The sequence below is a fragment of the Photinus pyralis genome, unplaced genomic scaffold (assembly GCF_008802855.1).
Source record: "Photinus pyralis isolate 1611_PpyrPB1 unplaced genomic scaffold, Ppyr1.3 Ppyr1.4_LG5, whole genome shotgun sequence".
NCBI classification, from domain to species: Eukaryota; Metazoa; Arthropoda; class Insecta; order Coleoptera; family Lampyridae; genus Photinus; species Photinus pyralis.
Window position 1 is genome coordinate 19,139,891 of NW_022170596.1, and position 27,780 is coordinate 19,167,670.

Below are 27,780 nucleotides of genomic sequence, written 5' to 3' on the forward strand. Positions count from 1 at the left end.
AACTGCGTGGCATTGAATATTAATCTTGCACTTGGGTAAAAGAAAGGTAGTCTAGTGGTACAATAAATTTTTATTAAGCGTTTGGTATTAAAAACATTAATCAAGAAATGGGTTCACTGTCCACTAAACACTTACTTTCAAATTACAGTAAGTCCGCAGCTGAAAGCTATTGTACATATAAGCGCGCAATAGCAGCGTTGTCGGATAAATTTACGGCCGATTTTATTACTTTTTATTCGGAAATTTCATTGTACGTATGCAAATAAAACATTTAAATGCGTCTCCAAATCACGATCTATTGTTTCAAGAATCGACCAAATAAATGGCAGCTCAGTGTTTGCGATTCTTCAGTAATGCAATATTGATTTAAGGAATCCACTTCGCCGAGGAGACAAAAAACAACGACTCCTGTAATGCATTATCGCTATGTTTCAGCGTTAGCTAATATTATTTTTAGCGAAGAAATACAAAAAAAAAAGAAGAACGAAGTAATGTACATTGTTTTGATGCTACTACGCTTTTAAAAAGCTCGGTTTTTTATTCAAGATGGAAAACTTGAGGAATTTGTCTTCGAAGGGAAAAAACAAAAGGTTTATTATATTTTTACGCCAGTAGAAATTTCTGCCGTTTTAAATCACGGACTGGATTTATATCGGCAGTATTTCAATTGGAGGTGAACGTTTTATCCCGCTATTCTAACAGACAACTAAAAGTAGTGTAAATTGAAGGGCTTGACTTGCCTACCTAATATACCTTTTTTTCTGACAATTATATATGGCATAATCTTTAGAAAATCTTACAAATCGTTTTTTTAGTTTTCCTATGTGAATCAACAATTTTTCGTGCGCGTTTGCTGTCTACGACGTATCCGAACATTTTACAAGAACGATTTATATTCCAGGGAAATCGCCGGCAGTCACCCAAACGCTTTTTTTGCTAATTATGTTTTTCATGTAGTGATGTTTCGGTTTGGCTGAAATTTTAAGGTAAAAAAATATTGGGTGGAAGCAGGGGTGGAAGGCTTTCCAAAGTAGTTAATCAATTGTAAGGTTTCATTTCAATGAAACATAGGTAATGGAATTTTTGTTAGAAATGCCCAATTTTTACTATGCACAAGCACTTAGACTTGCACAATCCTAAAATTTAACCGCATCTATAAAATCCACATAAAGTTCAAGGAAAGGTTTGTGCTTTATTTTTGCTTTATTTTTCCGTGTTGCAAAATTTCAATGAGCGAGCTGCGTATTTTACACCTGTGGTTTTCGGTAGAAACGCAAAACCAGAAACTTAATTTAGGGAGATCTAATGATTAATTGAAATGAATTTAGTTCGACAAGGTAATATTTTCATCATTGTGACAATTTTGTTAGCATATTGTCGTTTTATCAACTCCTTGAAAATAACAAAAAGATACAGCCTTAAACGTTCAGAAGATACATGGTGGTCAGTAGGGAGATAACAGGTATTTTATAGGCTAATACGAAATTTGAAACCTGAGATATGACTGTACTAATAGGTATACAGTCTGTTTGATTTTAGCTGTCACAGTGGATTACTTAGGCGGCGTTCATACTGAGGCGATAAATAAGGTTCACAGTCGCGCGATATCGCCCGCTGTATGTATCTCCTTGCAATACATTTCTCCTATGAGATATCGCCTTAGGCGCGGTTCCCACTGGAGCGATACGATAAGCGATGCAACAGGCGATTCGATAAGCAACCCGATCCTGATTCGACACCGATCACTCATAATCGTGCAAACGTAATGGAAGCAACTTATCTGGTACACACTGGAGCGATCGCGATACTACACCGATAATTATCGGAGTCGCGTCGGGACGAGAGACATAGCTGCCGGGTCGCTTTGAGCGCATATCGTTCGACACGTCCGATTAATCATGCCGGGTCAGCAAGAAGACGTGCAATCCTCTATTTCCTTCGTGAAATTGGTGGGAGCAGAAAGCGTGTTTATGGAACTATGCATTGAAAAGTTATAGAAGGACTGATTTGACAGGTGTTACGTGGAAACAAATAGCTGAAAAGCTTAAAGCACCTTACGCGAATATGCTTTCCATCGATGGAGCCAATACAATTGGGCAGATTCCATAGTTCGCAGTAGCGCTCTGAGGAACTCATGACGAGTGATCAAAACAACTGCCCTTTTGCTTATCCTAGAGGCTACATTATCGCTCCAGTGTGCACTGGAGTGTAGCGAGGATAAAAGTTGCATCGGGCGATAAAAGATTGCTCATGTTGCATCGCTCCAGTGGGAACCGCGCCTTAGGCGACATTCATACTCGTGCGATATACGATAAACGATACATCACAGGCGATATGCACCACTTTGAGCGAAATCGTTTGTACGATCGCACAACTTATCTATTACCTTATTTATCGCCTCCCATGAATTTCAAGAATCTGTCCATGCGTATCGTGTATCTCCTATCGTTTATCGTCTATCGTCTCGGTATGAACGCCGCCTTAAAAAAATATTACAGAAGAAAAGTTGTTTTACATTTAATTTTGCATAATCTGTTATAACGAAGAAAAAAATAATTGAAAACTTGCTAAACTTGCAAAAAAATTGCAACGTCAGCTTATTTTTTACCGAGCTTTATTTAATTCGATGAATTGTAGGAGTAACAGAACACGACTAATTTCCAGCGCGTAATTCCAAACCATATCCAGATAAGGAGGCGACAAATACGATTTAGAACAATTAATCCATTACAGAAGAAGATGACGAAAGCTCACTTTTTATTCTAGTCGACAAAATGAAAGCTTGAAACTACCATGAGTAATATTTGTTTGGGAGAATCTGAACTCTTTTATCACTTAGACATTTTACTGCTGCGTAATTCGACGGGACGGGACGGGAAGTTAGAAACCACGGTTTTCAGAATTTATTTTGGGATGACAAAGGTTAGTGCAAGATTGGTTCCAGGAATACTTTCGCCATTCCAAAAGCGTGTTCGCATATAGACCTGTGAGCAGTTCTTGGCGCCCAGGGGAGATGAACCAGATTTTGTTATTTATCAACCGACTTGTTACTGGAGAACCTGGGTTCATCATTTATGAATTCAAACAACTCTCCCAAGTTTAAAGTCACCTGTTCTGCAGGAAAAGTAATGGCAACCATTTTTTGGGACTCTCTTGCTGATTGATTATATGAATAAGGGTATTACGGTAACGGGGGAGTATTATACAAACCTGATGCATCGCCTTAGAAGTCCAGACTCAAAAGCTGCTTGGTTTTGAAAAAATTGAACATCCGCTTTATAGTCCCGATCTAGCACCCAGTGACTATTCGTTGTTCTTCAATCTCAAAAAAAAACACTAAGAGGAACAAAACTTTGAAAGAGTGACGAAGGAAGTACCTATAGCAACTGTCGAGGACCATTTTGCAGACGAACCAAATTAATATTTTATATTGGATAAAAGATGTTATTGAAATGGGGTTATACCTGTAGGTATTCAAATAAGCAGGGGAAATATATTGAAAAATAAAATGTTGTTGTTGCACTAGTCTTTTGTTTTCATATCTAGTCCGGGAATATAAAAACGACGCCTCAAAATTTGTTCATGGTTAAAGATGGCCGCGTTAACTAATTAGTTCCATGTGGGAACGGATCCAGAGAAGAGAGAATCAAAGCATTCAGTTATACGGGCGCAATAAAAATAAAGTGATTACAGTTTCCACAGGGTATCAAAATAATTAGGATACGTATTTGGGGATTGTGTGAATGTTGTGCTTACGCAATGAAAATTTCATTCACGTGCTTGTAAATCGACCGAAAACCGGATAAATCGATCCGCTTGAAAAAAAGTTAACCCATTGCATTTGGGAAAACTACGTGATTAGCTTCCGTACTCATTTTGATTCGAGGGAAAACTGTAAAGGAAACAAAAAACATGGCAATATATACCAGCTCCAGCTACTCACTAAAGAAGAACTATCTTGTTCAAATGCATTTAAACATCCGCTTAGATTGCTTTGGTGTATAATTAATACTCTACCAATCAACTCGGCCATCGCTGTGCATTCAGTTTGAAAAACTCCTTCCGTTACAAACTCAGGTTCAATTTCAGTAAGCCAATTTCCATCTCCTCGAACCCTAGGCAAATCAGTAATTCCAAGGTTGGACGACTTGACGGTAGTATATACATCCTATATATAAGGTAATTTGTATTTTTATATTCAATACAGATTGTGTCCTTCAAGGACTTTGATTAGTGAAATGTTGTGTTGTTAGTACCATAAAAATAGAAATGATTTGAGAAGGAATAATTAATTACAGATACAGATAGATGATACCTTTTCCTACAAATTGGGTTTAGGCGTGTAATTGGGTAAGCGCGTGCGCAGACCACCCTAAGTAAAATTGGTGCAAGAAATGTTGTAAATCATGTGGATGGAAACGTATGAAGAATACCTTGCATTTACTCAGAAAGTCCGGTGGTTTCTTAATCTGTTTGTGAGTTCACAAACATCCATTTTAAAATTTCCGCAGGGTTTTCCCGTTTTGGAATAGAAATGCAAAAAAGGACGTAACTTCTGTTACCCGAAATATCTTCACTTTAAAGATTTAGGTCCTGCACATTTCGCTAATGTGACTCTGCAATGTCCCGAACTGTATTTTAGATAACGATGCATTAGGTAAAAATGTCCAGGGAGTTCAGTCTGGACCGGCAAAGAGGACGGCTGTCCCTGGAGAGTTCTGTGTTTACTTTCTTTACTTTACCTACTTTAGTAAAGAATTCGGTAAAGTTTGAACGCGAGGAGGATCCAGGCTTAAATTGGGCTGAAGCCCAAGTGGAATTTGTCTTTATAAAGACATGAATGAATAAAGCGAATTAAACGCGTGGTCTTAATTAAATTGTGGCAAAACAGTGTAGAAACAGTTGTCAACAGGACAACAGAGTCAACAGTACTAGGGTTAAGGTTATGACTAAATCCTGGGAGAAGCGGCAACGCCAGGCATATATTAAAGTATGAAGTATCAAGATACTTTAGGTAAAAATGTCCTTTGAACAATAGGCTCCTGATCAAAGTAGTCTGAAAAGATCGGGTCAATTGATGATGTGCATCAATTCATTATTTGGTGGTGGATCTGTTGTACCACAACTTGACACAATGAAAGTTTGTCTACTCAGTGTATCAGTGTCCAAATTAACAAGAAAATGCTCAAATCGTAACCTCATTTTAAAGTCATTTCATCCCCTTAGGCGGGGTCGTGTAATACATAATTTGGAAACTACACATCTTTAACCAGGTCTAGATTTACTTTTGATTGCTATCGTTTTGGTTACATAAACACGGCGATTATTGCTAGTAGGTATTGCGGTATTTAACCGTGGGAACATATTTCGGCAGTTGGCGGGCCCGGTCAAATTTTGGCAATTGGCCCGCAGTGCAAAGTCAAATTTTGGCAATTGGCTCGTGGTGCAAGATCTTGAACTAATGATAAAGATTATATAAATCCACCATTTACTGTATCATATTCAAAATGTACACCATGTCACCATTATAACAAGTACATGCACATTTTGAAACATTCCTGATAACCATGGAAATCAAAATTTGTGTTAGATCTGATTTAGACCACGAGTCAGCCCACCATTTAAATTTTGTAGAAGAGTAGACATGAAACAAGAGAAGGTGGGGTAATCTGTGGTTTCCTTACAGAAGCAGTTTGATTGTTTCGAGTATTTCAGAAACTGATTTCTTAAAGCTTAGTAAGGGAACCTTATGTAGCTTTGAGTTTGTAAGAATGGGGATACAATAAATGCATTCATAAAGATCATAAAGAGCAAAATTTTTAAATTATATAAAAGGTATAATTTATAATCAAATCGCATTAACTACAATGAGATAAGGCGAAAAATTAAACATCAAATCATGAGTGTATTTGTATCATGCATCAAATAAGAATAGCTTATCGTATCTATGTTCAGGGTATCGAAAAATTGATTTTATAATTGCACAGATTTGTATATTGTGATAATAGATTGTCAACAATTCTGGTCTTATATCAGCTCTAAAAGAGGTAACTCCAGAATTCCCGGTCAAATGTATTTTAATAATATGAAATTTACTTCTGCTCATTGTTGAAAATTTCTGTGAATTTTTTAGTAGTGTTTTTGCACCTGATAATGTTCCTTATACTAAACCGCACGGTATTGATCCTTGGTCATCTTTCTGTATTACTCGGGCCACTGAAGATGATAGTAAAGAGTGCTTTTCGAAATTAAAAAATAAAAATACCGCCGGACCGGATCAAATTTCTGCGTTTCTAATTAAGGATTGTGCCAATGTATTTATTAAACCTATTACATGGCTGATAAATATGTAACTTTGCCAAAATCTATGAATTATTCCTTTATTCTAGACTATATTTTAATGTCAGGAGTTCTATACCTGCGTGCCATATTTATCGATCCATCTGCACCTCCAGGGCCATGCCATGTCATATACGGATATATCAAAGCTAGTATCAAAGGCATTTGATCGGATTAGCATTTATTCTAGGTATAGCTTATTCTCGGTATATACCTTCATTGTAAAATTGGCCCTTAGTTATACAATTTTAGTCCATAAACTTTATAAATTCAGCTTTAATAATAATTTACTTCGCCTATGTCGTCCTTGCCTAGAACATCGCCTTCAGTATGTGTCATATGAGTATAATAATTACAATTATATGGTTTACTTACCAACATCTGGTGTACCCCAAGGTTCTAACCTAGCCCCCCTTTTATTTCTTTAATTATAACTTAGATAACCAGAGTCTGAGAAGGGTTAAGGGTAGATATTGATGTTTACTCTAAATTGTCATTTAATTTGCACATAAGTAAACTTAAAAATGATTCTCTCCGATTACTTGGGTTTGTTATTAGGAATTCCAAAGCTTTTACTGATATACTGGTGATTAGGTCATTATATTTTGCTACAATTCGATCTAAGCTTGAGTATCTGCATCATTAATATGGGGTCCAATGTATAATGTGTATAAATTGTCTTTGGAATCTGTCCACAGGAAATGTTGTAAATACTTATACTTTAGAATGCATCGCACCTATCCCGATTTACACTGCGATCATGACGAACTATTGTTAGCAAATAATATGGACTGTAGAAAATCGTAGAATAAAAACGAGTATGTCTTTTCTCCATAACCTTATCCACAATAAGATCGATTATCCTGATTTGTTACAATACCGTAACTTTTTATTTATTTATTTATTTATTTATTTATGTATTTATTTATTTATTTATTTATGTATTTATTTAATTATTTAATTCGGCCGGCAGGTTCGAACACCCGACCTCCAGATTTATAGTCCACCGCTCTACCATTGAACCACAAACTTTTATGTTACCCGTGTTGGTTATCGTGGTAACGATACATTTTATTGTGAATATAATATTTTGAAGAATTCGCCATTTTATAGAATGTATTAGTATTCTAACATGTTTTTTAAAAACTATGATATTTTGAATTTATCTAGGGTTCAATTTTTAGATTTTCATTGTTAGAAATTATTACTACTCATATATTATATATTTGAATTTTCTTTTTTGTTGCTGTACTTGCTTGCGTATTTGTTTATGGATTTTGTCCGTTCATTGGATACTCATCTCTTGGGCAAAATATACATTGTTATTATTATTATTATTATCCATACCCATACATCCAGCCGTCTACGAGTCAAGACAGATTCGCATTAATTTGAATGGAAAAACTTCACCCCCTTTTATCTCTGGATATTAATTTTGCCATAACTGAATATGTCAGTCATAAGAACCTTTAGTGAATCAGTTTTTCAACACTGCGTTTAACAATCATATCATCAAAACTAATTAAGAACTCACCTGCAATTTTCCACAGATAACACCTGAAACAAATGACAACGTTAGATTCTATGCAATTCTCAACAAGTACGTATTGACGCATTGAAATGGAAGGAATCGGTGTACCCCAATAAAAAGAAAATCAAAATTTCCCTACGTATTTTTCCAAATATTAATGAACCTCATACATACAGCAACACTTTATAATCCTCCTGCCAACTGGATTGATCACACAGGCCATTTACTCCACTCAGCTCGAAACAACCCAAAAAATAACCAGGCATTGTTGATGGCTGCACTTTATTACAGTAAGCATATGGAATACAGATTCGCTTATTTTGTGTTATTACTAAAAGCTTTAGTGGACCCTACACGCATTCGCTTTTGTTAATATATCTTCAAACTTTATTATGGTTATCGTCGATAAATCGAACTTGTCGATATGTTTACGAAACCGGGAAATTTTTTTATATAAAACATAGAGGAAGTTTAATTTGCATCGTGGAAAAATTTCATTAATACGAGAGATGGTGATACTTCCTGTATTCGAGCAACCCCTAAATACATATGCATAAGAATCGTTTTAGAATATAAAAGGAAGTGACATGAATTAAGCATTATATCAATTTTGCGCCTGACAAGTCAGATCGAATGACAGAAGGTTAAATGATATTTTCAAGCACACGTCTTTTACCCCAAGGCATACAGCCAACCCCTCCATTTATTCTAAACGATTTATTAAAGCTTACTTTTTAATCTAAAGCAATAGATTAAAGTGCGTCTAAGGAAGCATTCCATTAAAAATTGTTTTAATTATTCTTTTCTTGCAAGATTTTTTTGAATTTATGTTATTTTCAGAATGGACCAAATCAATGTTTTGTGGTAATCAATTAGGAAATTACAGTACAGTTATTAAATACATTATTCGTATAAGTATTAATATTAATCGTCCCACCCAAAACATACACACTATACCTACTTGATATCAGTTTACACACCTAAAGCTGTGTATGAATATCATTGAAAATGACGCAGAGAAAAATCACGCTACAATGAGGCTTACAAAAGAAAAGACGATTATGATCATATCCATGCGTACATCTGTAATGTACGTGCATTCATCATCACCAAAAAACCGCTAGGAATCTAACCACATCCTTATACTCGCCATGAATTATTTTTATAAATTCACGGAATAAAGGAATACAATATTTCTGGCCGTATATCATATTAAAGTTGTATTTATAGAATTTCGTTAGCTGTCACCGTTATTAATGTCTTCTATAACCTGTCATTTTTATCGTTCCACCAAATCAAAAAAAATTAACAAATATCATATTTTACCGAATCAACTAGTACCTTAATTTATTAATCACATTCAGGCTGTAAAAAAGGTAGGTCAGAGAAATCCTGTGTGTCTGCTTCGGCGAATTGATTGACAACTATACAATAATATGTCAATGATTATGTACGTTAGCAATAATTAGTGAGAGCATTTCTGTTGTCTTCTTCTGAAACCCCAATGCAGATGGATATTTGAAGGGGTTGTGAATTGACAGATCATTTTCGGACCATCTGTACACTAATTTGGAAATGTACACAGAATGATTGTGTCCGGAAACCGAAAACATTGCTAATTAAAAGCGAGTTTATTATTTCAAGAAGTGGCGAAGCCCTCGGTGTCATATTGCTGAATTTTAGAAAGATATAATTAAACGGAACATGCACGAATTTCACATCTAATGTATAAACGAAGTGTTGCGCCTTTATTCTGTTTGAGGTTGAGTGAGAGATATTGGCATAAATTAGCAGCATATGACTCACAAAACTTTTTCTTAGCACCATACAAAGAAAATGCTATTAGTAATAAGGGGGTCAGATTTGGCACAGATATAGCTTAGCTTAGGGAAAGGATTTTTATGCGTAGCAATTACTGGTTGCTCAGGTCTCCTGAGTGCAAGGGCAGAAAAAAGCTCACAAAACAACGAAAGTAAGGAGTAGCACTACAAAAAGGAGCCGCCATGTAGGCTCACTCGTAACAAATATAAATAGCTGAGGAATAATATTCATATACAGTTTTTTGATAAAAAGACACCACGCCCACTATCGCTATTATCTAAGGAATGGTGATCACAGAAATTTCTTCAACAGCATTTCCATTTAGTTTCCTTTGACTGGATTCTCGACAGAGGAAAATGTATAACCAAAAGGAAATGTATTATTAATTTTTCGTTACATTTTCGATTTATTTTATTATTTATTTCTTCCAAAAACCGTTTGCCTTGCTTGTGGTACTAAAGGGTCTTTTAAAACGTAGCCAGGAATGAAAAGTTAGGTATATTACACAGTGAATGCCAACAATCATAAATTAATAATTGATGGAATTTAATCTTCATATTTTATAGCCATCACAAATGATACCCTTTTCCATTGCAGAAGCACATCCTAGCTTCCGACTCTTGAGTACAAAATATGAGTTAATATCACAGGTTTAAATACCAAAGATAATGACGGGACATCCTGTATGTGGGAATATTTCAATCTTTTAAGTGCAAATCTGGTAGGTTATTTATGATTAAGTACAGAGTTGGTTTGTTTTATTTGAATTGGTATTTCAGTGATTTTCCTCTTAGAAATTTGCTAGATGCGTAATTTCTCGTTTTAATTTTATCGCTGTTGTAAATGAGACAATTTAGATGAGGTGTTAGAACTAAGACACACCTGGTCGTTTGCCTATCGCGCGAAAATTAATTAACGCACGTGTTTTTTCGCTGTTAAGGGATAAGGTCTTACGAAGAATTGCGCGTATCATATTCGAAAAGTGGGAACGTTTGGCACGTTCTCTAAAATGGTTAAAGGAGTTTATTTGATGGTGGAAGTGGTGTTTCCTTATATACTGAAGACGAGTAAACGAGGCTGTTGCTCCTACTTTTCGCCACGGTTGAAAAGCGTTTTGCGGCTAAATTATTAAATGATTATTAAATTATATTGAAGACGCGGTTCGTCATTTTTATAACAAATCGATGCAGAAAAGAGTTAACCAAAGTGGTGTAAGAAGTGTAACGCGTGTTGTTCGATTACGGAAGAAGATTTGTCGAGTTGAAAATACAAGCAGTTGTAGTACAGCGAGGCATTTTGTTAAGGTTCTCTTCTTATTAAAAGTTAAAAGTTTCTACCGTCCGAACAGCCATCGAAAATTTCTTCATCTAATTCATCGAACCAGTTTTGTTTGTCATCTAATTCTGTTATGAAATTTTCGGAAGCTGTCAGCGTTTGTGTGTGAATTAAGTGCGCCTAAATATCGCAAACCTTGTACGGCCAGATTATTTGGATTATTAAAAAAAAAAAAATTTAAGATTTCTTATTTTATTTATCTTGTCGCCCATCTAAGAGATATCCAAACAAGCTTAGTAACCTTTTTTTCTTTCAGGGTTTTTTTTGTGTTTTGAAATAGGTTTTTGTCTGCAACCAATTAATTGCGTGTTTATTCGAACCCAATGTGCCACCCGGATAGAGTTTTTCATGTCAGATTTTTCCTTTCATGCCCAAGAATTGTCGGGACTCAAGAGTTAATGAATAGTTGTATTTTTTGTGTATTTTTGGAATTATGACAGGAGCCGGACGTCTACGAGGAAAATACAATTCTTAATTTAAAGATTGTTATGCTTTAAGCTAGCTGGGCAGTGTTTTGTGGGTGGCGTAGTGACCTCACGCTACTGCACACAGCAATAATATCATCATCTTTACTTAACTTTATTTTATTTTATCTTTATTTTTAAAGGGGCGGGGTTTCAGCCAAGACCAACCCCACTCACTATACATTTACAAATATCCATGCCGGAATACGGATTCGAACCAGGGACCTCCAGTACCGCAGCCCAGCATTATGCCAAACGCGCCAACAATTAGCTATTTTTATTACACTTTTCTACAAAATAAAGACAAAGATGTAATTAATTCGGGCCTTTCCCCTCACCGTGTGTAGGCATAATTTTATTATTGTTAGTATTTTATTATCACACGACGCAAGTGGCTGGGCGCAATGAAGAGTGGGACATCAACGAAAAAAGAAGTTTAAAAACGCCTATAATGCGATCGGACGCAATTGTGAATCCAAGGAGAAAATCATGACCTTGACCTTGCCCAAGTTTATTTAAAGACCACTTCAGAACGCTTTAATATTGGTATCGAATATGACCTTCGCTTCAAAGTCGAGAGTGAATGTCCTTTCGCTTGTCAGTTCCAGTAATTGTTGCAAATCATTCTTGTTTAGTTTTCTGTACGTGGTTATTCCGTATATTTAGACAGTGCATAACGTGTTTATTATTAGAGATAGAAATAAAACGTTAAATACAAATGTTGTGGGGTTTATCATAAATCGCCAGAAAGGAAAAAAACATAAATGAATATGGCATAAATAGTAAAAAATTACACATTTGGTAATGTTTTAATGAAGCATTGTATATTTTTCCAAAAATAATAAATCTTCTCTTTCCGATTTCGAATTTTTCAAAAATAATGACGGGGTACCCTGTATATTAAAAATATTTAAATTTAGTGAAGTAAATCGGGAGTATGTAAGAATAAGCACAGAATTAGTTTATTTCATTTGAATTTGTGTCTTAGTGTAAATTGTATATTTAGAGTTGTGTATTTAATTGTAAAACGTAAAATTGCGTGTTAAAATGTGGGAACATCTGGTCGAATTTTGCGTATTATATAAATGGTTTATTTAAGTGTTTGCGATAAGATCTTTTTATATCAAGCGAAAGTTAATTCATTTCCACGAAAATGCATATCTGGCGCTGATAAAGTAATGCGCGTGTATTACGAGCATCTCGTGAGCAAGAAGAGGGAACTTCAAGCGCGTTTCTTTGAAGTTGGCGTTAGCTAATCTAGTTTTGATTGGCGCTTTATTTGTAAATACCGAAAGAAGGAGTTTATTGTATGGTGAAGGTGTTTCGTTAAATACTGGAGACAACAACAAAAAAACTAGCTGGTTCGTGACGGTTAAAAAAGAGTGTAGGTCTCTTTACGCTATTTGATTAATCGAACGCTTAGTTTGTTGTTATTATAATAATTCTGTGCAGAAGAAAGCATTATTTATTTGGCGCCTAACAATAACTAACTCCAACAATATAATATACTCACACATTTGCGTTAGCCGTTTTTGAAACATTGGCATGTATAGTTTATGATAAAATTATTTTACAAAATCGCAGTTGCTATAATTCAACAAATCGCCATTAGTATTCATTATCAATTAATATGTTATTTTTACCCTGTAAATAACCTAGAGCAACTTTACTTTTTAATATTTATTTTAAATAAACAAAATGTAACCAACATTTCAAAATGTTGGATGTGGATGTGATCACCATTACTTTCAATACATTTTCTGTAGTCTTTATTCATTTAAACAAAGTATTGCTAATAAATATAAATGCAACTACTCGTATTTCAAAAACGGCTAAAGCAAATGTCAACATATTATATTGCTATGTGCAATGGCAGCTAGATCAATTAAACACAGCTGCTGACGAAATTAAATAATATTAATTTTTCCAGGGCACATCGAGCATCCGCCACAATCAGAAACGTCGATAAGGCTTTAATTTTATTAAATTTAAGAAAACTCAGCAGGCTTGATCAACTCCACAAGTTCAAAGAATTATATTACAAATTTTATTTAAACGCATGGTATAACCCTGAGTACCAACAGAAAAATTTGGCGTGAAAACTCTTATCTCCTGGGTCCTCATTTGGAAATGAATGTAAGATGAAACAAGTTTATGAGACAAAATCGATCAATAAAACTGAAATAAAAGGAGGCATTCAGGGTCAAAGTAGACCATATTTTAAGCTATAAAGTAGGCGACACTGTGTCGCCTAGTAAAGACTTTTGGTCACTCAGTAGTGTTAATAGTCTAAAATCTCCGGTCGTAACTACGATTTTCATTAACTAACACACAAACAGAAACACCATGCGATGATAATTCGAAACTTCACTTCGTTGAATTATTCACTTAAATTTCGATTTAGGCAACACTGAGTTGTTGTAATTACAAATATGAAATTGGCTCTTTGATGGTGGAAAAATCCCTTTAAATGAATGCTTGAAGACCATAATGAAGGCTTCAGATAAGCGATAACTGCTCGATAAATACAATAGTCCGACTAACTCCTGTAACTTCACTTCTTTAATCTGTCTTGTAATAATAAGCTCAAATACGGCAAATCTGCTATTCATAAAAACAACAAGCGACTACTTATCAACGTTCACAAGAAAAGCAACGATTAATGTCCACCACCAAAGAGCTCGATTAACGTCCACCGCCAAACAAGCTCAATTAAATACCACCGTATCTTCTATAATAAACATGTTTGCTTCGATCAATTTTTACCTCTCGTCTACGTGATTTTTATGTTTTCGAAATGATTTATCAGAGAAACCTGCTTATCTTCACACTAATTAGCTTACGCAACGATAGAAAATTTCTTATCGCAACGACCGGGTTTAAATGAGACAACTTTAACAAAACATTATTTCTAAATGTCTCTAATCTTTCTAAGTGAACAATAAAATACAATCAAAATACTACGGGAGTACTTAAATACAAAATTAAGCAACAAATAATTCTTAAACAAAATCACATTGACTTCAAATTCAAATAACTTGATCGGAATTGCGTTCAATCTCAAATTAACGACCACATTTACCTTTAAAATAATTAAAATTAGACATACAAAGTGACCAAGCGTTATTTTAGGTGCTGATGCCAAATATCTAAAACCCGCGAAATTTAAACTTTATAAATTAAAAATCACAATATGATACGTAATCTACTTGACTTTTTCTAATTAAAGCCCAACATATAAAGCTACAAAGGCGACCATGGCCTAGAAAAGTGGAACAAATCTCAGTGTCAATGCTATACGTACCGTTAACACGGAGGGGAAACTCCTTAGGGACTGAAATCTCTACTAGAAGCTGTTTAGGGACTATATGCATATATGATCCCAGATAGCAAGGACCGTGAAACTCGAATTTAATAATGTAACACAGAAACTCATGATTCATACTCACTGCAGCGTATTAACATGTTTGCAAAGCTGATTTGTTTGCAATGGTGTACGTTTCTATTTGGAATATGTGTGAGTGTCTACACGTTCGGTCTATCGAAACCCTCTCTATACGTATATAGCGTGCACACATTTCACCCTCGCTAATAACAAAATAAAACATTCCGATTGCGAAATACCATCTTTTATATATGTATACCCCGAAAATGTTTTATGCATTCAGAATCTGACTTTAAATTCATGCTGGAAATTTTCAACTGTCGAAGTTTTCCAATCTTCGAAATAATAACTTGTGAAATCACGTGAACGTGGAGTTTTTCGAACTTTACAAAAGTGCTTATTTAATACTTTTTTTTTATAAATCGTCTCAAACCAGTGTAAACTTTTAAATGAAAATAAATGACGTTTGAAAATTGAAGTGTTTTGAAAACATTGAAAAAAGCGCGCATTTGGGATCAAAGAAAAATTAATTAGTTATGTCAGGCGGTTTAAGTAAATACATTTCTACAAACGTATCGCTTTTCATATTTATTAAAAGTTTTTAACAGACTATTTACAAACTACTTTTAAACAATTATAGAACGTAAATTTCATCTGCTTCATTCTTGTCCACAGAATAATTGACAGTTATGTCTAACTTATTTACAAAATTTATCATCTTTGAATGTGATTATTAAATTCCATTGTAGTAGTGTCACGTTTTACACTAATTAAATTTTGGCAGCATCATCTGTGGCAGAAATTATTGTTTTTTTTATTTTTTGTTAAGCTTGGCAGTCGATTGTGAGATTCCATAACCACTGTGTCAGTAGTAACAAAACATTATTTACATTGTTTAGATTTATTTTTGGGTAATTTTGCAATTAACAATAAGCTAAAATCAAGAATATAGATAAGAAACATAAGTTGATAGGAGTAGGTAAGATGCAGCGTAGTCGTTGGGTTTTCGCGAGGATTTGCGCTGCCCGTATCGGAATTTGCGTATAGCAACCGCGCCACAAAAGTGCCATTTCATTAAAGTTTAACGTGATACAAAATATTTTCACATGTTAAAACCTCCTAAGCGTAAATTAGTTAAACAATGACACTGTCCATATCCATAAACAAACTGCTAGTCAGCGAATTCCAGAAACATTTGCCACAAATCATAAAGAAAGCTACAATCCCGTGTAAAGTGAAATTGCGATAAACAAAACTGTCAGAAAAGTCCCATATTACGTTCATTTGCGTGATGATAAAGGTAAAAGTCATTAGAGCGGAAATATTTACGAAAGGGATTTCAAAGATATTAAACTCAAAATTTCAAGAACAAACCCCTTTATATATAGAGTTTATGCTAGTTCTCGTTTTAATTTTGCAAACCCAGAATGTGTACTGACCAGGAAATTCAACAATCGAAATCTGCAATTTAACCGATCATCAAAGACATGCCACCCCAAGATCGACGACTTTAAGATCCATTGTCATCTGTAAAATTTTGAACTATTACTATTACCATTAAACTGTAAATGAGAGATCATAAAGTTGTTGAAACTGCTACGGGGGTTCCTTCTGGACTTGAAAATTACCATCGGTTCCGCCCGGCAAGGCAAACCATCTTCTTCTCAGGCTGCTCAATCGATAAAAATAAATGCTCCGGCTAACTCAAATCGGTGGGCTTTTAACTCTTTTGAAACTGCGTAACAAACCTTAACCTGCCGCCTACCAGTCTCCTGCCTCAACTCCTACTCCTCTCTTTCCTTCCCCTCGTTCTTCGTTAAAGACATAGGCACATTGAAACCAAATAGATAATATATTTAAATGATATTAGAGATACAAACAAATTACAGGGATCTAGCAGTTCTTCTCTCCTCCTTGTAAAAACAATAGCTTAACAATGACAACTAAACTAAATAAAAAATCCTACCAGGTGAGACTAATTTACTCAAGGGGTGGCCATCCTCTACAGTTTGAAAATTTCAACAACAGGTAATCGTTTTTTACTCCAGCGTGGGCTGGGACTTATTTAAATAAACACACAAATTTATCCTACTCTTTGGTAATCGTTCCTTGGACTTTAATAAACAATCAAATCAAAATTTTTTACTATAGCTTCATTACCAAAAAGTGGAATTTTACAGAACGTTACAAATTTAATTAGACTAACCTTTACAACATTTTTACAGCCGATCTTGTGAACTGCTCTTTCCTCTGGTACAGGGTGGATGTGATGAAACCTAACACTTAGGTCTCTGTAACTTCCTAGGGGGTGGCTTGAAATTAACACACGGAAACAAAATCCACGGTGCCTATCCTTCCTCGGAACGAAAGCAAAGTTTAGTGTTTGAACTGACGCTTAGTCCAGGAAATCCTTCGCGTGGCGAGTGGGAGACGGCTAGTTGCCAAAGTTTCTACACAGCGGGTATTTAATTTAAACAGTGACCCCTACTATTTCCTTCCACCGGCTCTTAGAGTTTATTAACTTTGATCGCCTGCAGGAGACAGATTTTTGAGTTAGCGGCACGGCAGAACACAAATTTTTATGATTACTATCCGACGGTAAACCGCGATTTGTTCTTGGGTGGTTCGACGTATTATTTCACCAGCTCTTCTTGGGGCAAATATCTCTCCAAAACGCAGCGCTCCTTCGACAAATGACCGTACGGCACTAGTAGGAAATTCCACCTGGGGCGGATCCCGAATATCGGCGCCTTGAGGACTAGGGCAGCACTTTGAATTATATATCCTCGAGAAATCACAACGTATCCTAACGCGATTCACTGCATCCAAAGTAAACTGGGGTGAAGCTCAAGGGTTCGCCAAAATATCACCTGATCGGAACCTGGGTCTTCGTCGCCAAAAAATCAACGCGAAAAGAAAACAACACCTCGAAACGGGTGCAAAAAGCACGCAACCGCGAGCAACCGAAATAAACCGGTGGCTCAAACCGCTAAGTGTACCAAAACGATCGCTCAAGGTACGTGTTGACCGCTTGACGTACCAACCGCGAGTCTCTCCAAAACGCGATCACTCAAAGTACGTGTTGACCCCTCGACGTACTACCTGCGAGTCTCTCCAAAACGATCCCCTTCTTCAGAATTGAAATGAAAAAACCACACCCAAATTACCATAAAACAAAAATGGCTCCCGCTAGAAAGTCTCCCATTGGTTTAGATAAAGAAGACTTAACCCACTCTAACTTCGTCGTCAACCTCCAGGAACTGCTGAATAAACTGATCTCACGGTTTTCTGCTGACGAATTTAAAACCCCTTATCTCTTGATGGCTCGGTGCTATATCCGCTCCTATTCTCGGTCTAGACGGCGCCTTGGGTGATAAACGAACGACAAAAAACTCGCATTACTCATGATGACGTCAATCAACTTTGCACTCTTCCCACGACGAAATTAAATCTGAGCGAAATTAAATCTATCGGACCATAGTCTTGAGCGAACCGAAATGCCCAAACACAAAATTTCTAACCGGAACAAATAATGAAATATACAGGGTGACCTTCACTATCATGACAAGAAATTTCGAATTTTTTAATAAAATTTGGCGCGAAATAAAACCACTCGTTACAAAACTTATGTAAAATGATTGATTTGTCTATTTGTATATTATATAAAGTAAACCTCTGAATTTGTGGCCAGTCTTTTCAGGCTCTTCTTGAGTTGGATAGGGACAAGATTCGCGTGCTGTTACTACGGAGGGAAACTGATTAGTCATTTATTTTGCCAGTCAGTATCAAGGTACAAGTTGCAAGATACACCTATATCTTATCATTCAAGCGTAAAGTATAAGGCTTCAAAATGCAAAGTGCAATCTTCAAGGTTCAAGATGCAGGGTTTAAGTTTCAAGATTCAAGCACCGTAATTAAAACTTCAAAATTCCTGCTTCGTGGTTTAAATTTCAAGGTATAAGAGGCTCCAAAGTTCGAGATCTAAAAATTCATGTTATAATATTTTTGATGAAAATCTCCATTGTTGAAAAACGTTATGAGAAGACTGGTAAATAAAATCGAATATGTATAACACAGGATATATTATAGCTAGGCCTGATGATGGCATTTCGCCGAAATCGATCGCACCAGAAAAATTTAAAATAAACGTTATACATATTCGATTTTATTTACCAGTCATGTTATAATATCTAATCTTTAGGTTTCAAGCCTCAAATTCTAAACGGAAGCTTTGATACTGAGATTTGATGCTTCAACATCTGGAAAAAATGTTAGTTGTTTGTAAATTACAACCAAAGTCCGTTACAAGACCCAAAGTGTAGGATTTTAGACGTTCTATTCCTTCACAATTTAAATATACTTTCATTTAGGTGATATTTTTACGCCATCCAGGTGTTAGTTAGTTGAGTATCATAGGTTTCATTTACAATAGTTCTTTATTTTCGCCACTAGAGATCGTGCAGATCTTCCCGTGGGGTTCTTTTCTTTCTGTTCCCTGTACTCAACCACATTCTATCATTACTTGCAAATAAGATATACGGAATTTTTCTTCGACTTTGCGTCATGCCTGTTTAAAAAGGGTTTTCAATGGCTGTATGATATTTTGGGGAAGTTTTTCTCTTGTAATTTACTTCCTATGCTTCATTGAAACGCTTATTGTCGATATATTGTACCTACAACTGCGTGTTTACTTTAACTTTGAATAATGATTATTAGGTTTTTTATCGCTAGATTTTTTCTTCATTATTATCTACCTGATTATTGCAATCTACATCGATATACTTTGTGGAAACTGCAGAATTTTGGATTTTTCATAATTCCACAAGTTCCATTGCGAAATTCCACCGCCATCAGTCAAACCAGACACGTGATACATACGTTACCTGTTCACCTTTACACTTGAGTATTTGTTCCTGTTTAACTGCAAGTATTACGAAATTTTTTGGAAATTATTGCTGTTGCAAATTGCTTCGATCTTTCTAATTCTATGTACATTGTTTTTACCGTTACCAAAGAATACATCTTCCGATACTTCTATTTTGCCTAAGTTACTTTTGTCACTCCGACGATTCACTCCTGTTAGTTTGATTACGTTTCATCCTTCATCTTAGCTTTGTTATGCAAAGATATTTAATACCCTGTGCATTGTAAATTAGTTTTTGAAGGTATCAAGACCTATTCCGGAACCGTTATCTACGACTTTTATTTACGATACTTATAATAATAATAATGTCTTTATTAGATGTAAATCTAAAGGGCGAAGTTCACCTAGGAGCCACATCGCCACCAGGTGTTCGTGCACTGAACCCCCATGCTTGTCATTACGAGAATTTATTCGTGTTAGTTTATTTACTTAGATTTAGATTTAGAATTAATTAGATCATCGCTGTTGTATAGAAATTGATTATTTGTGAATAGTAAAGTAGCTTTCTTGGAAAGAACGTTACGATTATTTAGTTATCGCCGATTTGTACGGGCGATTCGTTGTGGATCAAAATTTTGCTTTTGTTTAGTTGACGTAAATTGAATTATTGATTCTTATGAAGTGTAAATACGAGTACTAGAATGCCGAACGTTAGATTGTGCTATCGCGATACTTCTGTCCCGCGCTGTTCACTATCTCTCTTATTTTTTCTGGTATTATCTGTTACAGATAAGGTAGAAAAGCGCCCTTCTGAGCTGAAAAGGCCGTTCCGACCTGTAGTTCAAAGGTAATATTTTCATTTTCGCCAAACCGACATACAGATTAACAGACAGGCCGACATACAGACCAACAAACAGACCGACATCCTCCAGATTTTGTTTAATTCGGATTCTTTGTGCTTCAAAGCGTATATTTCAGTTAAAAAAGTGGTGGTCATTTTTTCCCCGAATGCAATACCTGCCTTATTAACGTGTTGGTGGTAGTTAATAAAGTTGATAATGATTTCTCCGAAACGAAATGTATTGAATGCAACGGTGTCTTATAGAGGGTCATTCTTAACGGGCGTCAGTTAGAAAGATATGGAGAACCTTTGAAGATAAAATTAAACTGATAAGCCCCTTAAGGGTTTTGCCACATGATGAATTGAACTAAAATATTTTCAAGATTGCGCCCCTTCTGCAAATACCGGAAGTAACCATCAACTTTGTTATTTTACATAGGGATCCCATATTTTTTCTAGATATTCGAATTTTACGTCGAATTTGGAGTACAACGATACCGCATAGTTGACCCTTTGCGCTAACGGCTTCGTCGATATTCAAGTTTTTATGTCAAAAATAAATTGATTTTGCAGGAGTAACAGTTTTCAATGCTTTATTAAGGAGAGATCGAATTTTTTTATGGTATGGTAACCGTCTAAAAAAGTGAGACTACGTCACTTTTTCAAAGCTCTCAAATTTTAATGTTTAAATATCCGTAACTCCTTTTATCATCCCCACTTTTTCTTCACTGTTGTTTTCCTTTTTCCGAGACCTTTAATTTGATACAAAATGTCAAAGGCTGCTTCAAACGGTTTTCGAGATATTCCATGTTTTAGTTACTTCTTGTAGCAAATTGATGGAAAAATTAAGTCGGTTGTTTTTATTATGATAACGTCTAAACGTCAAATTTTCGCTTGAACACTTTTGAACTTTTATTTCTCATCAATAATGGTTCGTTTGGGTTACACTAATGAAGATTTTTTGAATTTAATATTAATACACGGTGAATGTACCCGAATCGTGGTCAGGACTTGCCGTCTTTTTTTCGAAAGATACGCTGACAAAGCGCGACCCACGAAGGCTACAATTCGCAAATTACTACAAACATTGCAGGAAGGAACGATATGTTTCAAACAAAAATACAAAAAAGAACGCCTGACGTGGTAGATTCTGAAGAACAAGAAATAACTGTACTGGCTTATTTTGCTGCAAATCCAACCAATTTCCTACAAGAAGTAATGGAATATTTCGGAAACAGTTTGAAGCAGCTTTTGACATTTTGTATCAAATTAAAGGTCTCGGAAAAAAGAAAACAGTGACGAAAAAATGGGGGGTGCCATTTGAAAAAAATTGAGTTACGGATATTTAAAAATTTAAAAGTTTAGAGCTTTGACAAAGTAACGTAGTCTCACTTTTTTAGACGACTACGCATACCATAAGAAAATTCGATCTTTGCTTAAAAAAGCAGTAAAAACTGTTTTGCAATATCTCTTACCGTTTTCGAATAATAAATTCTGCAAATTCAATTTTTGACATAAAAACTTGAATATCGACAAAACCCTTTGAGCAAAGGGTCAACTATGGTATCGTTGTACTCCAAATTCGACGTAGAATCCGAAAAGGTAGCAAACATAGGGGGTCCCTATTTAAAATAACAAAGTTGATGAATACTTTCGGTATTTGCAGAAGGGGCGCTATCTTGGTAATATTTTAGTTTAATTCATCATGTGCAAAAACCCCTAAGGGACTTACCAGTTTAGTTCCATTTTGAAAAGTTCTCCATATCTTACTAATTGACGCTCGTCAAGAATGACCCTGTAGAGCTCAAGTAATGGCAATCAGAAAGTGTTTTTTTTTAATCTTTTGTATCTGTTCAAATAACATCAGAAAAAAACCAAATCGACATATTTCGGTTTTTCTGGCAAATCATCGGAAGTAATCGGAATTTTCTGGTGTTCCTTCAAGCATGTTAATAACTTTGTAAATGCGTACCTATCTTTTGTCTAATTTGACCATCGTGTCTTCTATGGTTTCGGAGAACGCCATGATAGGCATCCTATTTTGGAGACAGTGTACATTGTACAGGTTTTGAAAAACGTAATTTGTCAGACGAGTATGGGGATTTGATGCTACGAGTCGTGGGGGAGTGTCGCAAAAACCATCGCTCGTGAAGAGTGTTTTTAAAACCATTTTTTTGACTACTGGATAGACGCTTCTCTATTAATTGAACTCATAATAATTTACCAAAATTTTATGTTACACTCTGTAACTATTTTTTGATTGGTGGAAAAGAGAGTACAATTGGCACCCAATATCCTAATCCTGCACTTTTCGATGCCCTGTTCCTTCAGAAGCATCTAGCATATGTCCATATATCGATTGTACGCATTAAAGCTTCTTGTTAAGAGCACTAATTAATCGATGCATGATAGGCAACGATAACACAATAATAACTGGAAACAATAAGGGAACATAGCAAACATTATATAATGACTACGATGGGAGATAGAAAGCAATCAAAAATTGATGGGCTATTACGAGAGCGGCGCGGCGCCTGATGAAATTGGAAAACTTTTACAGTTATAGCTATTTTAAATCAAATCTCGATTACGAGCGAGGATGCATGCAGACATGTAATCATAACCATGTTTACTTATTGATATTGGGCGTTGCGTGACCGGAAGTTAAAACTTGATGTTTAACGAGCAAATTGGACGCCGACACGCTAATACACGTCGATTTTGATTATTATTTCTGTTTATAAATTTACCAATTTACTTTGGTGGCTTTTCGAATTGATCTTCCTATACGTAGTGTACGTGGAAGGGTGAAAGTAGTCGATTTATACTTTAAACTTTCCATCAACCCTTGCACATTTTACGGATGGCATTTGCCGTACAGCGTCACCCGTTATTTGTACTGCTGACTCGAGACAAGCGCCATAAATTAGAAGATATCTAATAAAGTCGCAGGGATTTATCGGCTCGCTACTCAGATAAATTTCAATCACATCGCACTCTCCATGCAAATGCCTTTATTGCTTGCACATCGAGGGTGTATTAATAAAACCTGGATAGATAAATAGTACGTTAGCATGGATTGTACAAGAGAAAGCAAGGAGAGACTTGGCGTGGGCAATATGAGTCTTTTGACATGCTAATAGGGATTGTCCGCTCGAGACGAAGGGCGCGGTCTCACCTAATGAACACCACAATGAGATGCTGGCCATGAATATTTACAAGCTAATTCGATATTGCTTTAAGATAATGACGTTGTCTGATCGGCGTGTAGTGTGCTCTAGTTCGATATAACCAATCTAAGGGTACACCTGATTATACCGCCTTCGTTCGATTACGCGCCGCTGCCTGCCCCGATGACTGGAAAGCATCAAACTGTACCTGCTACTGCTGTCGATATACATTGCACAAAAATAAAATAAATTTCGAAATGGCACTTCAATCCTCGAACAAAAGCCGCACTGGATGTTCGATTTGGTTTTATTGGAACCGAGATCGTATTGCCATAGCTTGAGATGGAAGAAACTGAAACATTAGATTTTCTGACAAATTGAGCTGCATTTGAGTTCCCCCTTCCGAAAGAAGATGGATGAGGTTAGTTATAAATGTGAAGCTTTTGCGCGATCTGAGAAGATTCCTCGTCTGCCCGTTTCTTTTATACATAAAGTATCTCGAGACATCTCGCTCAACTTTTTGCCGCCTCTTATCAGGGATGTTGTAGAAGCTGCAGTTCCATCATCGCGAAGAATGGATCCGCCAGGGAGAACTGATGAATGTTCCATCATTCCTCCATAAGAACGCGGCGCAATATTTTGACAGCTCGCGCGTTTAATGCCCGTGAAAACTAGAAAATGTGTCGTCCCTCTTTTGCGGTCGCAATTGCTAATGATAGACGCAGCACGTGCCATCTGTATCCTCCGCTAACGCGCCACCAAAATCACACATTGTGTCGACGTCTCGTCGCTCTATTATCCCTGATTAGCGGCTAACATATAGATTTGACAAAGTGCCAAATTATTCTTACGCGATGGGGAAGGATGGTTTTATTATATTAACTACATTTATCTGGTTCCTGTTTCAAATTAACCTCGTGTCAGCGCATCCATCCGTCATCTCCGCCACCCTCGTCTGACGTCAGCGCATAAGCGGTCGTCATTAGGGAACAGAAACGGAGTTACCGAATTCGTACATTTTACTACGCCATAAAGTAGGGAGTGTGATTAGAATTAAGAACAGACGGACACGGATAGCAGTGGCCAGAAATACAAGGGTAACGAGTTCGACTGAGGGTACTGCGGTATAATCAAGACGCGGTCTGATCTCGAACGGAATTAGTTATTAGATTAGATGGCAACGTTATCATCTACGCAAATGGCAGCGGGGTGTGAAATGACCATGTGGTCCGCAATCTCCCGGATCAGGTGCGGTCGCTCGCCTGGAAAACGGTCACTAATCAAATCATCTCGAGTGGATCATTGGAACATTAAGAGTCCCCCGTGAATGTTCTTCGCATATCAAATTCAGTTATTAGTTAAAGTAGTCGGAAAATTATTCCTCGCCTTACGTGTTCTTTACCAATCCAACTATTTCCTCATCACATAACGATTAACTTTATTAATCTGTTAACACACAAATCGATTTAACTTACTACGTATAATTGCGTTGGTCTCTAAGATGCCTATAACACCTATACGAGCTAATTAAGATCTGCAAGTGCACTTAAATGAAGCTGTTTATAGCAGTTAGGGTAGTCCCCAAACTTAGGTATACCCTTACATGACTTGTTAGAAATCACAAAGCATGAATGTTTGTCGATTGAACGTTTAAACAAATTGGAGTTTATGTAAAAAAAATACGCTAGTTAGGAAAAAAAATAACGAAACGTCGACCTAGAGTTTAATGGGAGAAATTAGTCTCCCACGTTAGGAGATTCTAACACCCCATAATTGTCTTTCTTATTTGTTTCAGAAATGTCCTATCTATGGGCTAGATATTGAATCATAGGCAGATCTGCTCAATTTATGTCGTCATTATTTCACGTGATTACCTACATGCGAAAAACCACAAAAACCTTTATCCCCCCCCCCCCCCCCCCCGAGACATCAGTGCTCCCCTCCGTTGGCGCGGGTAGGAGTTCCCACTATGACATAACCAATGAGGGACTGTAGGTATTGGTAATTTTGAACGCCTGAAAATATACGCGGTGTCCCAAACCAGAATTTTTATATCGAGAGAAGTTGATTTGTATGCAAAAGTTAATTTTTGCACCATGGGCTAGGGGTGGCAAATCCCCGCAAATAATTTGGAAAAGGTCTCATTACTTACACAGCCGTTTTTATATTTTTACATTTTAAATTCATCGAATGCAATTCTTATAACTTGTACTTGATGTGGATAAGACAATTATCCAATTAGTTTCTAATGTGGTCCAAACCTATATATTCTGAAATTTTGGAAATCACAAATAGTTGTTGGAAGACTTTCGTAACTGCATCATGGCGGATTAATTTCCAGCAAAACTTATGAACCTCACTGCGTTCTAGGTCAATGAAAAAAACCCATATTATCTAAACTTTTTCACGACATGACCATCCTACGTGCCTTGTAGATAAGTGTTGTGGAGATGTGTACGAAGTACACAGGTTGCTCCAAGAGATCAATTTATAATTTGAGAAAGTAGGACAAGGAAGGACTCGTGCTGGATCTTGCTTCAAAATCGAGGAGACGACGAATTGGAAGTAATGGAGATATTAAAAATGAAATTCGAAGAAAGGTTTATTCATTTTATTTTGTTAATGAAATTCCGACAATTGCAAAAATTCCTGCCGCTTTGCAGGCTGATGATGTACTCGGCATCAATAGAGCTCGATTGTGAAAGGTATGAATTAAATGTTTGGTCTGAAACAATCTTAACGAACAGTCCAGAAATCATTTCTTGGAGTACCTTCGAATGATTAAACAGCAACGAGAAGAAAACTGCGAAATATATTATTTGCATGAGTCGTGAATAAATGAAGGTCATGCGGTTTCGAAGGTATGCTAAATAAAAATGTTCAAAGAAACTGCCAAGGTGTGTTTGGCGGAATGGTCCACGAGTAATAAAGCGCCGCCGGGAAAGAAGACTTATAAGTGCCCATTAGAAGTTCTGAGACTTTTTTTAAAGAAGGGTTGTGCTCTAAAAAAACGGGCAACTAAGACGAAGACATGAAGACCGATATGCATTTGAAGAATTTTGAGTAAATGCTGAAATTTATTCCAGAGGATTCGATTATCGTTACGAAATATCATTCACTGAAACAGAACAGTTCCCTACAACAAAGTGGAAGAAAGGAAATATTACCTCTGAGACATGTCGTAGACGAAATGGGGTGGCAAAAAAAACTTAACATTTCAGTATTAAGTTCGCCGCCTTATAACTTTGAATTAAACCCTATATATTGATTTTAGGGAGTAACTTTAGCGCATTTTCCATGGGCATTGACAACTCATTGGACATACTGCACACATCTAAAATGAAATTTAGTTACCGAGAAATGGCGCTTTAAACAATAATACAATCTTGATTCCAACCCAGATCTTCCTCAGGAGTTCAGTTTTTCGACATCCGGCGGTAATTCTTTGCGTTAGTACAAATTTTTATTGGAACACTTTGTATACAAAGACTAAATTTTGTGTCATCTTTGTAGAGTTGGCGCACCACCTATCCAATAGCCCTTTGTGAGTACCCTACTCCGATATTCCATTCTCGAGCCATTTGCACTTAAAGTTTTGACATCATCAATAAATATGTCACGCCCAGGCGGCCCTTTATACCTTTGTGTATACTCTCGTTCGACACTGTTCTCGTGATATGAGGAACCATAACTTATCTCGAAAAGATGTAGAGGAGAGCAGTAGGAATTAATTCCTGCCGTTGAAACTTTTCATTAGAATGCGGTTTCAAAAAATATCTGTAAATAAGAATGTTGACATTACGCAGTCTGCTCATACGCACATCGGATTTTTATCATATGCGATATGCTTGTCTTTACTAGAAGCATCTGTGGTTAAAATTTAAAAAAATATCTCCAGAAATAAGATGACGTTGCGCAGTTTGCGCCTGCGCACATGAATCGTCAAGATTTTTATAAGCTACCGAATAGAAAAAGAACGAATTAAATATTTTAAAAACTGTAGGAGTAGTTAAGGCCTTGGAGGAACGAT

The 27,780-nt window shown here is 36.2% G+C and overlaps 1 long non-coding RNA gene across 1 annotated transcript in view; it reads right to left on the reverse strand.

Moving 5' to 3' along the window:
* LOC116172106 overlaps nucleotides 1-27,780 on the reverse strand; it is a 95,991-nt gene that overhangs the window by 57,039 nt on the left and 11,172 nt on the right. The window contains exon 2 of the long non-coding RNA XR_004145584.1: nucleotides 7,874-7,896. This is a non-coding gene — a long non-coding RNA (uncharacterized LOC116172106). The remainder of the gene's footprint in view (nucleotides 1-7,873; nucleotides 7,897-27,780) is intronic.